Source organism: Myotis lucifugus, unplaced genomic scaffold (assembly GCF_000147115.1).
Source record: "Myotis lucifugus unplaced genomic scaffold, Myoluc2.0 scaffold_63, whole genome shotgun sequence".
Taxonomy (NCBI): Eukaryota; Metazoa; Chordata; class Mammalia; order Chiroptera; family Vespertilionidae; genus Myotis; species Myotis lucifugus.
In genome coordinates, this window is record NW_005871111.1 from 3,564,873 (window position 1) to 3,575,966 (window position 11,094).

Sequence of the window (11,094 nt, forward strand, 5' to 3'; positions counted from 1 at the left end):
CCCGGAGGAGGGTGGCCCGCGCCGGCTTCCAGCCGGATGCCCCCGGGAACTGAAGTAAACCGCAGGAAAAATCCTGGTGAAAAACCTGCCCCAGGACAGCAACTGCCAGGTACGGGGACGGACTGGGAGGCGACCCGTCCCGGGGGCCGCGGACAGGGGTCCAGGTTGGTGCCCGGCGCCTTGGAGAGGTCAGGGGAGGAGGGGGTCGGTATAGAGTTACGAGAACGGTCCGTCGAGTTTGCACCCCCTCCCCCGGGTTTCTTCTGAGCCTGAGGTCACCCTGCGAGGGTGGCAGATTTGGAAACTGAGGCTCCGAGAGGCGATGCGGCTTTGTCCAAGGTCACGGGAATCGGGGGCGTCTGCCTGCAAGTCAGGTTGGCTTTCTCCTTCCCCTATGGCCCCTTGGGTGTGTCTGGGGGGGCTGGGGAGGGGGACAAGTGGTTGAAGGAGAGTGGAGGGAAGCTATGGAGCTCAGTTAGGGGGTGCCAAGTCTTCGGGAGCACCTTGAGAGGGGCGGAGGTCCCGCCTGGGGTCCTCGGGACTTGGGTGTGCCATGGGGGGAGGGCGCGCGAGAGCGCGAGGAGGGAGCTTTCTTGTTGCAGAAGCACTTGACCAAGTTTGTATATAGACCAACTCTGTCCCTTCAGTTGAAGGCCAAGGAATGGAGAGGTTATCACTCGGTCTTGGGGAGCCTTGCGCATCCGTCTTCTGCATGCCAAGTACTGGAGGATTTATCCCTCAGTGACTCGGAGGAAGCTTAAAGACAGGCTACTTTCTGTCTTTGATCCAGATTAACTGTTGCTTTACGGTTCGAAGCTCTGCGTTTATTTAACTACCCCCATTCTTGCTTGCCAAGGTTATACTCATTGTAGGAAAGCAAGAAAATACAGAGAAGCAAAAAGTGGGGAAATTGAAATCACTCATATTTCTGATACTTAAAGATGACCGCTGTTAGCATGGGATGTTCTTCTCTCTTTTCCTGTGCTTACGTATACCTATGTATTTTTTTTTTTTTACGAGAGAGAGAGAGAGAGAGAGAGGAGAGAGAGAGAGATCGAGAGATCATATCTTTGATTCTTTAGGGTTTCTTAGTTGTCTATTTCACGTATTACTTGAATTTATATATTTTGTGTGGATGGGGAGAGTGGGCTGTCCTGGTAGTTGCAGATTTCGTGTAGTTCCACCTGTACCTGGACGCATGGAATTGCAAGTGAGCTGGCTGTTGATAATTGCAGGGCAGTTCTTTCAGGATCCATGAAATAGTAAGATTAGTGCCTCGTCACTATGTGATTAGACCTTCCACAGCCACTCATAATAAATGTGAGTATATAACCTTGTAACCCACATGCATGAGGGGTCATTTTGTTTCAAAAAGCAAGGTAAAAAAAAAAAAGTCTTTCAGCCTTGTATCTCATCCCTTTCAAATATTCTATCATTGTCCACTTACTATCAGACAGGTAATGTTTTGTGAAGCGACCTTAAGGGCACCTGTAATGGACTGACTTCATAGAGGCACCCTTCTTCTCCTCATGCAAATAGAGGAGAGCAAGGGAGCTCAGAAAGAGGGAGGCATGGATGAGGCAGATAGCATTTTTAAAAAAGCAAATCGAAGAACTAGCAGCTGTGTGTGTAGATAAACTAGGAGAAGAGAGATGGTGAAGTATCTTGATTTCCTTTGTAGAATGTCATCTCTTTTTATCACATGTCCTTGCATTCTGAAAATATTTAGACCCCAAATTTTAGACAGTCCTATCTAATCTTGCTTTGTTGTTGGTATCTTTCTCATTTCTCTTTGCAAGAGACATGAAAAAATAGATCAAAGGGTCTAATAAAAGGAACAATTTTAATTACCTGGTGGCTGTGATGGAGAGAAGTTTTATAAGAATTACACTGATTTGTATTTTTGAGATATTCCTTCTCTGTTATGAACTTATGTTTAGCCTAAATCTTAGGATTTTCTCTAAGGTAGCAAAGCATAAACTATGGAATAAAATTGGTATAAGATCTCTGTGTCTAGATGAGTCTTTTACTGCCAATCTTTTATTGATTCCGGAGAGAGGAAGGGACAAGGAAAGAGAGACAGAAACATCAGTGATGAGAGAGAATCATTGATTGGCTGCCTCCTGCACGCCTCACACTGGGGATCGAGCCCGCAAACCGGGCATGTGCCCTTAACCGGAATGGAACCCGGGACCCTTCAGTCCACAGGCTGAAGTGTATCCACTGAGCCAAACCAACTATGACAGAATCTTACATTTTTATGTTAAGTTAAATTCTTATGCCATGTTTCTTTTTTGTTTTTTTTTGAGAGCTGAAGTTTCATCTAAAAGCCAAAAAAAAAAAAGTTGTTAGGTCATAGAGCAGTGGTTCTCAACCTTGGCTGCACATTAGAATCACCTGGGAATCTTTTTAAAATCCTGATTTCTGGGCCTCATCCTCTGGAAATTCTGTTTCTTTGTTACTAATGTTGTGGCCCACCCATAACAAGAAACAGAATTTCCGGAGGATGAGGCCCAGAAATCAGGATTTTAAAAAGATTCCCAGGTGACTCTAATGTGCAGCCAAGGTTGAGAACCGCTGTCTTAGAGGCTTATCTGGACTTGTCCTAGCATATTTTTCTGTAATTATTTTAATATTTCTGATATGTAGTTTTAAAATCTAAACAGAGCAGTGTTTGATTACAAACAATATTTTTGAGAAGTGTTTATTTTTCCATCATCTTTTGTACTTACACCTTTCCTAGTTTTCTGATCAAAATCATATTACAGCTATCAGTGATCTGTGTTACATAAATAAGTAGAATAGACCAAAATATTCTAGTTTCTACTAGTAAAAGCAATGAAAATAGTCTTTTCTTTAGATTCTTTAGATTGAGAATTGCTATTTTTTATTGGTCCAATAAAATTAATATTTATTTCATCTACTTTTTCTTAAGTTGTAATATTTTCATGAATATATTCTGCAAGGATTTTGGTATTTTATCTTTTACCTTAACAATTCTAATGTCTCCTTTTTCTGACATGATAGGATAGAAATCTAAGATTGTAGGCATTTTGTGACTTGGCTCTTGCCTATATTTTTAGTCTCATATTTTTAGTGGCTGCATTTTATTGTCAGCTTACTAATGAAGGTTTAACTATAATTTTATTTGGTGCCTTTTAGCCAGTATCACCTGGCTAAACTATATATTTACCTCTTATGAACTGACTAATAATGATTTTTTAAAAAGTTATTACTTTTTGTTTAGTTATTAAGTAATCAGATATTTTAAATAATCAATTTCATGTTCTTCTCTAGAAGAATCTATGTTTATTCACTCATTTATTCTAGAATATCACGAAGGATCAAAGCCATTCCTAACTCTAGTTCTCATACTGAGTAGTAAAGCTACAGAAAAGCTATAATGGTAACTGATTAGTAGGATAATTTAACTTTTTGAAATATGGGTATTGCCTTTATTAAATGTAGTTTTTATAAACCTTACTCAAATTTTGTTTAATTTTTTGGTATGACAGATTTACAGTAGCATCTCACAACTTTACACTTCCTGTGATTGAAAGGCACACTGAAAGTATTTTTAAGTGGGAGCTTTTAAAGATACATATATCAGAAACCTTACAGAAATACTAGCTATAAAAAAAAAGAAAATGAACACCTTTATCTAATAAGTTCTTAAAAGCTGTCTCATTGATTAGGTGCAGTCAATTAGGCGCTATCTTGTCAGCTTCCTCTGCTCTCTGGAATCTTCCTCTGTGTTCTCGTAGCCTCAACTTTGGTTCATGTCCTTTTCATCTCTTAAACAGACTATTACAGATGTTTTGTTTGTCAGCTACCCTCATTATGGCCTGTCTCTTACGTTTTAGCCCATCCTGCTTACAGCTGCCAGAGAGCTTCTCCAAGCACACATCTGATGTCACACTCCTGCTTTAAAACACAAACAAAAAATCCTTTGACTTCACATTCTTGGCACCGCTTCTCAAACTTTTTCTGAAATTGTTCCATCAATTTGTCTCTTTTGCTTAAAGCGTAAGGAATAGTGAACCTGGATTAGCTTTCTGCAAGAACGAAATTGCTTTAAGATTCATATTCTGTCGGAAAAACAACACATAATTTTATGTTCTAGTAAAATGGGACTTAATAAAAAAAACAGTGACTTAAACTTGTTTAACTCCTCTCCAAATTTTTTCTCCATAAATTTGAGACTTACAGAAGATGCACCATATTTATCCTATGGTTGTTTATATTCCTATATTACCATGAAGTACTCAGAACTCATTTTGAAAGGCATGACATGATAGGATAGAAATCTAAGATTGCAGGCATTTTGTGACTCGGCTCTTGCCTATATTTTTAGTCTCATTTCTTATTAGTCCTGCATTGGATTCTACTGTAGTTTTATCAAGATGCCTAGATGCCCTTCATACCACTGTGATTTGGATATTGTTGGTATTGTCTTTGAATGCTAGTGTTTTGTAATGTAATTATAGTGATTAGCTTATTGTGAATAATGTTTATAATTATTATAATTATAATGAATAGCAATGTTGTGAATACTGATTCTTACTCAGAACAGCCATTGTATATGTGTGTGAGTTGTCTTTTGCAACTCTGAAGTTAGAATTTGGGTTGCCTTAATATGTGGGTTTTATTGCATTTCTCTAAATTGTTTATTTTTTATGATTAGCCTTCAAAAAATAGCATTGTTACTGGAGAAAACAGTGGTATTATGTCCTATATCACTTGAGTTGACTCATTTTTTTCCTTACATGCTGCATGTGTGTACATGTGTTTTGCCTTTATTGTGTTTATTTTAAAATCTAAAAGGGATTTTATTGTGCAACTAGAAAAAAATGTGAAGTGCTTCGGGCTAACAGCCAAGATCAGTAATAGAAGAAGCATTCTATTGTCTCACTGTGTGTATTATTAATTTTCATTTCAAAGTATTCAATTATGGTAATTAATTGAGAAGCTTGGTGATCAGTTTCAACACAATTTGAAAGCATAGTCTTATCAACCAAGCACCTTTTAGAATAACAAACCACCAAATGTAGGAAACTGGTTGATTGCCTTTTTAAAAGCTATTTACTCCCATTTTTCTTTTCTATGGGTAAAAAAACCAACAGAATTTTCTCACATGCTTTATGTTCTTTAAGCGGGGAGGATGGGGAAGGGATTTAAAAATATGCCTTGCTCGGCCAGTGTTGCTCAGTGGTTGAGCATCAACCCATGAACCAAGAGGCCCCCGGTTCGATCTCCGGTCAGAGCATATGCCCGAGTTGCAGGCCAGTCAGTGTCTCTCTCATTAATGTTTCTATCTTTCTCTCCCTCTCCCTCTCTAAAATTAAAAAATGTTAATATATACTTACTTGTTTTGTCTAACATTGTGTTCAGTTATTATTGCCTCTCTTTAAAGGAGGGCTATTACCACTTTTTCTGACAATACTTGGATGTTTTCACACTTTGAAATTATTCTTTCATTGAGAATGCTATTTTGCTTACTTCCAAAAGTTACTTGTCTTAGTGTAGTTTATACTACTGAAAAGTTATGGATTATATTTTCTTTTCTAATGTAGTTAATCAGAGCTGAATATGGGCTCTACTTCTTTTCCGTGTATTTTGTTATCCTCTTTCTGATGTGACAGGGACACTGAAAGCTGCTAGCGGGCTGTACTTGCAGCTTTCTGGGACACCGCGGGCTCTGTAAGCTTTCAGTCTTGGCAGAAGTGCCTGCAGTGTTCCAGCCGGGCTTGTTCTGGGCTCTGAAAACATTCCAGAAGAGGAGCATTTTGTGGTTAGCATCTCCACGCTAGGTGTTAACGAGCAGTCCGAAGACGTCTCAGGTGATTTATAGACCATTTCCTAATGCTTACTAATTATTTTTAGACTTGCTACACGTTTTCCCATGTAAAGAACAGGTAGGTGGCATTTGGTTGTGCCTGCTAGCATTTTAACATCTACTTAAGTTATGATGCTTCTGAAGTGTGTGAGATTACTCTACATAGTGCAGTGACATCTAATCGGCTTTACACCCGAGTGGAGACTCTCCCAGCTTCAAGTCATTGATGGGCGCACCTGCGTCTTATGGCAGAGGCTCAAGAAGGAGCTGTATTTAAGGGAATTGCTTTTTTAATAAGCAAGATTCAGAAGATCAGGAGAGCATTCAATGAGATCAACTCTGATGGAAGGCTGCCCTGCAAAAAGGGTCCCTCTCACTAACCCCCTGCGTCTTGTCTCTCCATTCTGATCTTGCCTACCTTATAGCTGGTGGCCCTTGTGGGCTTCCAGGCTTATTTCTTTTCTGTGTGCAAAAGCTTTGTTGCTTAGCAGTACTTAGCCCAGCTGAAGCAGGCAAATGAAGAAATGTAAATAAAGAAAACAAAAGTATCTAAGTTTGAGGATTGTAAAATTGCTTACCAGGGCCCCTGGCTCTGTTTGTATTTCGTTTGCCTTAAAGAGGCAGTTGCCTTACTCTGAGGGGCCAGGGTCCCTGAGAGAAGTACTAAATGAGAAGTGGGAAGATTAGACCATCTTGAACACTTGTCTGGACTGTACACTGAGTGGCCAGATTATTATGACCACCTGATGTTTGTAGACAAATTAGCTATAATTTCACGCTGAAGTTGCTAGAGGGCCAGACCATTATAAATAGGGAAGCAGGTTCTTTACCACAACAGTAGAAGTGATTTTTTCCTGAAGATATCGGTAAACAACACGATTTAACAGCCTTTGAACGTGGGACACACACACACACACACACACACACACACACACACGAGTGGCCAGATTATTATGACCACCCTATCAGTACTTCGTTGGGCCACCTTTTGCCTTCAGTACTGTGGTGATTCTTCTTGGCATTGACTCCACGAGATGTTGAAAGGTGATTCGAGGAATCTGACACCATGCCTGATGAATAGCACTGTCTGGTTCTGTGATATTTGATGGTTGTGGAACCAGCTGCCTGATGGCTTTTTTAACTTCGTCCCACAAATGCTCAATTGGATTGAGATCTGGTGATTGTGGGGGCCACCTAAGCAAGGTAAAGTCTCTCTCATGTTCTTGAAACCACTCCTGCACAATACGAGCACCGTGGCATGGCACATTGTCTTGTTGGAAGAAGCCATCTCCATTGGGATACACCATCCACATGATAGGATGAACTTGATCAGCAATGATACTTAGGTATGTTGTGCTATTCAGACGTTGTTCCACACGAATTAAAGGGCCCAAATCATGCCAGGAAAACATGCCCCAAACCATAACACTGCCCCCACCAGCTTGAAGGGTTGTACTCATGCATGTGGGGTGCATGCTTTCATGCTGTTTCCGCCAAATTCTCACTCTGCCATCTGCATGATGCAACTGGAAACATGATTCATCGGACCACATGACTTTTTTCCAATGCTCAACTGTCCAATCCTTGTGTTCCTGTGCGAATTGGAGACGTTTTATCTTGGTAACTGCAGACAGCAAAGGTGTTCGGACAGGCCTTCGACTTCCATATCCCATACGATGATGCAGTGTACAGCTAATTTGCCTACAAACGTCAGGTGGTCATAATAATCTGGCCACTCTGTATGTATATATGTGTGTGTGTATATATATCTATATCTATATCTATATCTATATCTATATCTATATCTACCTGCTTCCCTATTTATAATGGTCTGGCCCTCTAGCAACTTCAGTGGGAAATTATAGCTAATTTACCTACAAACGTCAGGTGGTCATAATAATCTGGCCACTCAGTGTATATTCTGCCTCATGATGATCTGAAGTGAATCCTCCTTGGTGGCTGTGCTGAATGTCTTCCATTTGTTCCTCCAGATCTGTCTCTACCCTTCTCACCTGTTCTGTGTCCTGGGACGCTAACTTGTACTGGGGATTGCACTAACAAGGCTTTTCTCATCCCGGGGTTTCTGGTTGCATTTGGCCAGAGCCACTGGTGGGAGATCAGAGGGCGGAGGAGAGAGAGAGAGGAGAGTATTTATTCACCCAGCTCTCTCTACCAGGTGACTGTGACTTGGCTATTTCCACTTTCAAAGGGCACTCATGGTTTCTTTCCAGTGGTGCTTTCTGTGCAACTAAGCTCCCTGGCTTATTGTAATCATTCCCCTTGCCCCCTTAGGCCTAGGGGTTTGTAGGGGACTGTTGCTAGTAATAGGATTTCTTTAAGCCTTTGTAAATAGTCTCTTTAAAAAATTCTCTTCAATTACTTAGTTTTACTCAGTCTGTATCTTGCTGAGGCTGAGACTGTTGCCTATCCAGTCTCCGTTTTTCCTAACAGCACCCAGATTTTCCTTTGAGGACACACCCCTCCGTCCTTAGAAACTGAATGATTTGTGTGGGTTTGATTTCTCTCCCCATCTGTAGGGGTGACTTAAAGGAACAAACAAGATTTTTTTCCTTCTGCCATTGGAATTGGTAAAAAGATGGGCAGTAGCTGGGAACTGAGCCAGGGAATACATGGTAGTCCCTTGACCGTGCTGGTATCACAGAGAAGCCAGGGCTTTGGCTGTTAGGGTAAGTGATTCTTTTCTTCCCACTGGGAATTAGTGCAGAGACACATTGCCCTGGTTGCAGCTGACAGTCTGAGGACAGAGTAGAACTCCAACGGAGGACTGACCTGGGCTTTGGGGGAGGAAAAGTAGGGAAGCTGAGGGGGAGCCTTGATCAAACTATATCTGAAGCTTGCCCTATCTCCAGATTTCTTAATTAGGCAAGCCACTAAATTCCCTTTATTAGTTCATTTATTTCAAGTGGGTCTTGTTTCTACCAACCAGTAGTATCCCAAATAATATATAATTTTAATTTAAAAATAAATAACAGTGTTGGAAGTGATTAGAAGACATTTCATCTAATCCTTTTGCTTAATATATGAATCCAGTTTACAGAGTCCTTAACATGTGAATTCTAGCACATTTTAACACCTTTAGTTTCAAATAAATTACTGTTTTGTAAGGTATCCTACTCCATCTTCAGACATCTATCTTATAAATTTCTTATTTATATTGAATATGTAAAACTTATTTCCCCGAGATTTTGATTTCTTGATTCACTTTCTCCCCTTCAGTAATATAGAGGATGTATGGTAGTTTCTTTTTTGACTTACAACTTCAGTTCCTTCAAACCACTAGTTTTTAGGACTTGAGCTAAGTTTCCTCACCAACCTATTAACAGGGGTGGGCAAAAGTAGGTTTATAGTTGTGAGTACATGAAATGCAGAGTTCATTTTTTATTAACTACTGTATTTTTTTTTTCATACGAACAACTGTAAATCTACTTTTCCCCCACCCTGAATTTTTCTCTGAACACACATCACTCACTATCACTTTGTTAGTGTATCTCTCAAGATGTGGCGCCCAAATTGATCACAGTTGTCTAGTTGAGATCTCCCAGTAGCCCCTCAGTGGAACAAACCTCTTTTCCTCTGGATAGCTATAATAAGAATAACAACCTTTGTTTATTGGGTGCCTACTGTTGCCAGGCGCTGTATGTTGTATTTTGTGTATATTATATTTAATCTTCATTTCAAGGCTGTGAGATCAGAATTTTTTTATTTCCATTTTATTGATAGAGACACAGAAATGCAAAATTAATGCCAAGCTACTTGTCCAAGGTCATTCAGCTGATCAGTGGTAGAGCAGAGAAGAACTGATGTCTGTTTGATTTCAGAGCTCATATTCTTACCCTGCAATGCAATTCCCCTCCACGCACACTGTGTTGTGTTTCCAGGGACAGTGATCATATAATGTCACCCGTATTCAACCTAGAACCTGACACATTGTTCCAAGGGAAATGTAAAACCGAAGAGGATGCTCACCTTTTTCTCCTAAAATGCTGCACTTCGTTAATCTTGTCTGACACATGGCAAGCTCTCAGGATTGGTTGGTAAAATGAATGAATTTTGCACTGGAAGACTTTGCTCTTTCTTGGCAGTGAAGTTGCTCCATTCACTTATAATTATTCAGTCAAATGTTTATGGCTTGTAAATGGAAAGCTATAAACCCTCTCTCCAAAAAAAAAAAAATGCTAATATTCATAGGCATACAAAATTTCACATGTAATTCCAAGGGATTATGGACCTCTTGTAACTCCCCCCGGATCTCACTGGGATTGTAGATCAGGCTGAGAAGCGCATTCCAGGCCATTGTGGTCTTTGTCGTGTGTTTGGCACTTCCCTGTGTACTGACCGTGTGAGCAGATGCAGAGCTGCTGCTTGGGAAGAGCTTTACCAAAAACTGCTGTGGGCAGTTTGAGGCCTTGGTGGGATGGTCCTCCACCGAGGCGAGAGCATAAACCAGGCTCCTTAATTTTCTTTCTTAAAAGGTCACCTTTGATGTAAAGTTCCTTGTTCCCTAGTCACCAGTCCACGCGGCTGACATTAGGTACTGTGCCGGGAACAAGACAGATGCCCGAAAAAGTTTTTCCTAAGGGCTTTACAAGGAACCATGCTTACTATTTCCTCCTTAACGTTTATTAGAAGTCAGAGATTGATACAAAGAATGTTTCTTGTTACAACGTGTCAAGACTGTTATTCATTGTGTTGTTCAGTGTTCTTCACAGTAAGCGCCTGTTGCTAAGAAAAATAAGTTTCTCTCGCTTGCTAGATTTGTGAGTCCCTAATTCACCGAGTCCCTAAACTTGTTTTCTAGGCATTTGGTGCTTAATTTTGTGCTTATTTACTATCATTATCTTTAGATTTGTGAATTTATTTCCCTCTTCCCTTTGCTTGTACATTTTCTTTGTGTTTGAAGCTTTCTGTTAAATGTTTGTTACCACCCGAATGCCAAAATAGCATTTAGAATTTATTGAATTTGTTTTAACCTGTATTTTCCAGCATAGTTGTTGGCTCTCTTCCTGCCGCCCCCTCCCTCCCAGCTCCACTCCACTTCGCCCCAGCTACTCAGTTTTTCTATCTTTCCTCTCATATTAGAGCAGTGGTTCTCAACCTTGGCTGCACATTAGAATCACCTGGGAATCTTTTTAAAATCCTGATTTCTGGGCCTCATCCTCCGGAAATTCTGTTTCTTTGTATGGGTGGGGCCACAACATTAGTAACAAGAAACAGAATTTCGAGATGAGGCCCAGAAA

At 40.4% G+C, this 11,094-nt stretch overlaps 1 protein-coding gene across 1 annotated transcript in view; it reads left to right on the forward strand.

Annotated features, from left to right (window-relative positions):
• Window positions 1-63: 63 nt before the first annotated feature.
• The window catches only part of RAVER2 (ribonucleoprotein, PTB binding 2), an 81,291-nt gene continuing 70,260 nt past the window's right edge, over window positions 64-11,094 (forward strand). Inside the window, exon 1 of the mRNA XM_006089778.3 lies at window positions 64-109. The gene's annotated coding sequence lies outside the window, so the exon portion shown is untranslated. The remainder of the gene's footprint in view (window positions 110-11,094) is intronic.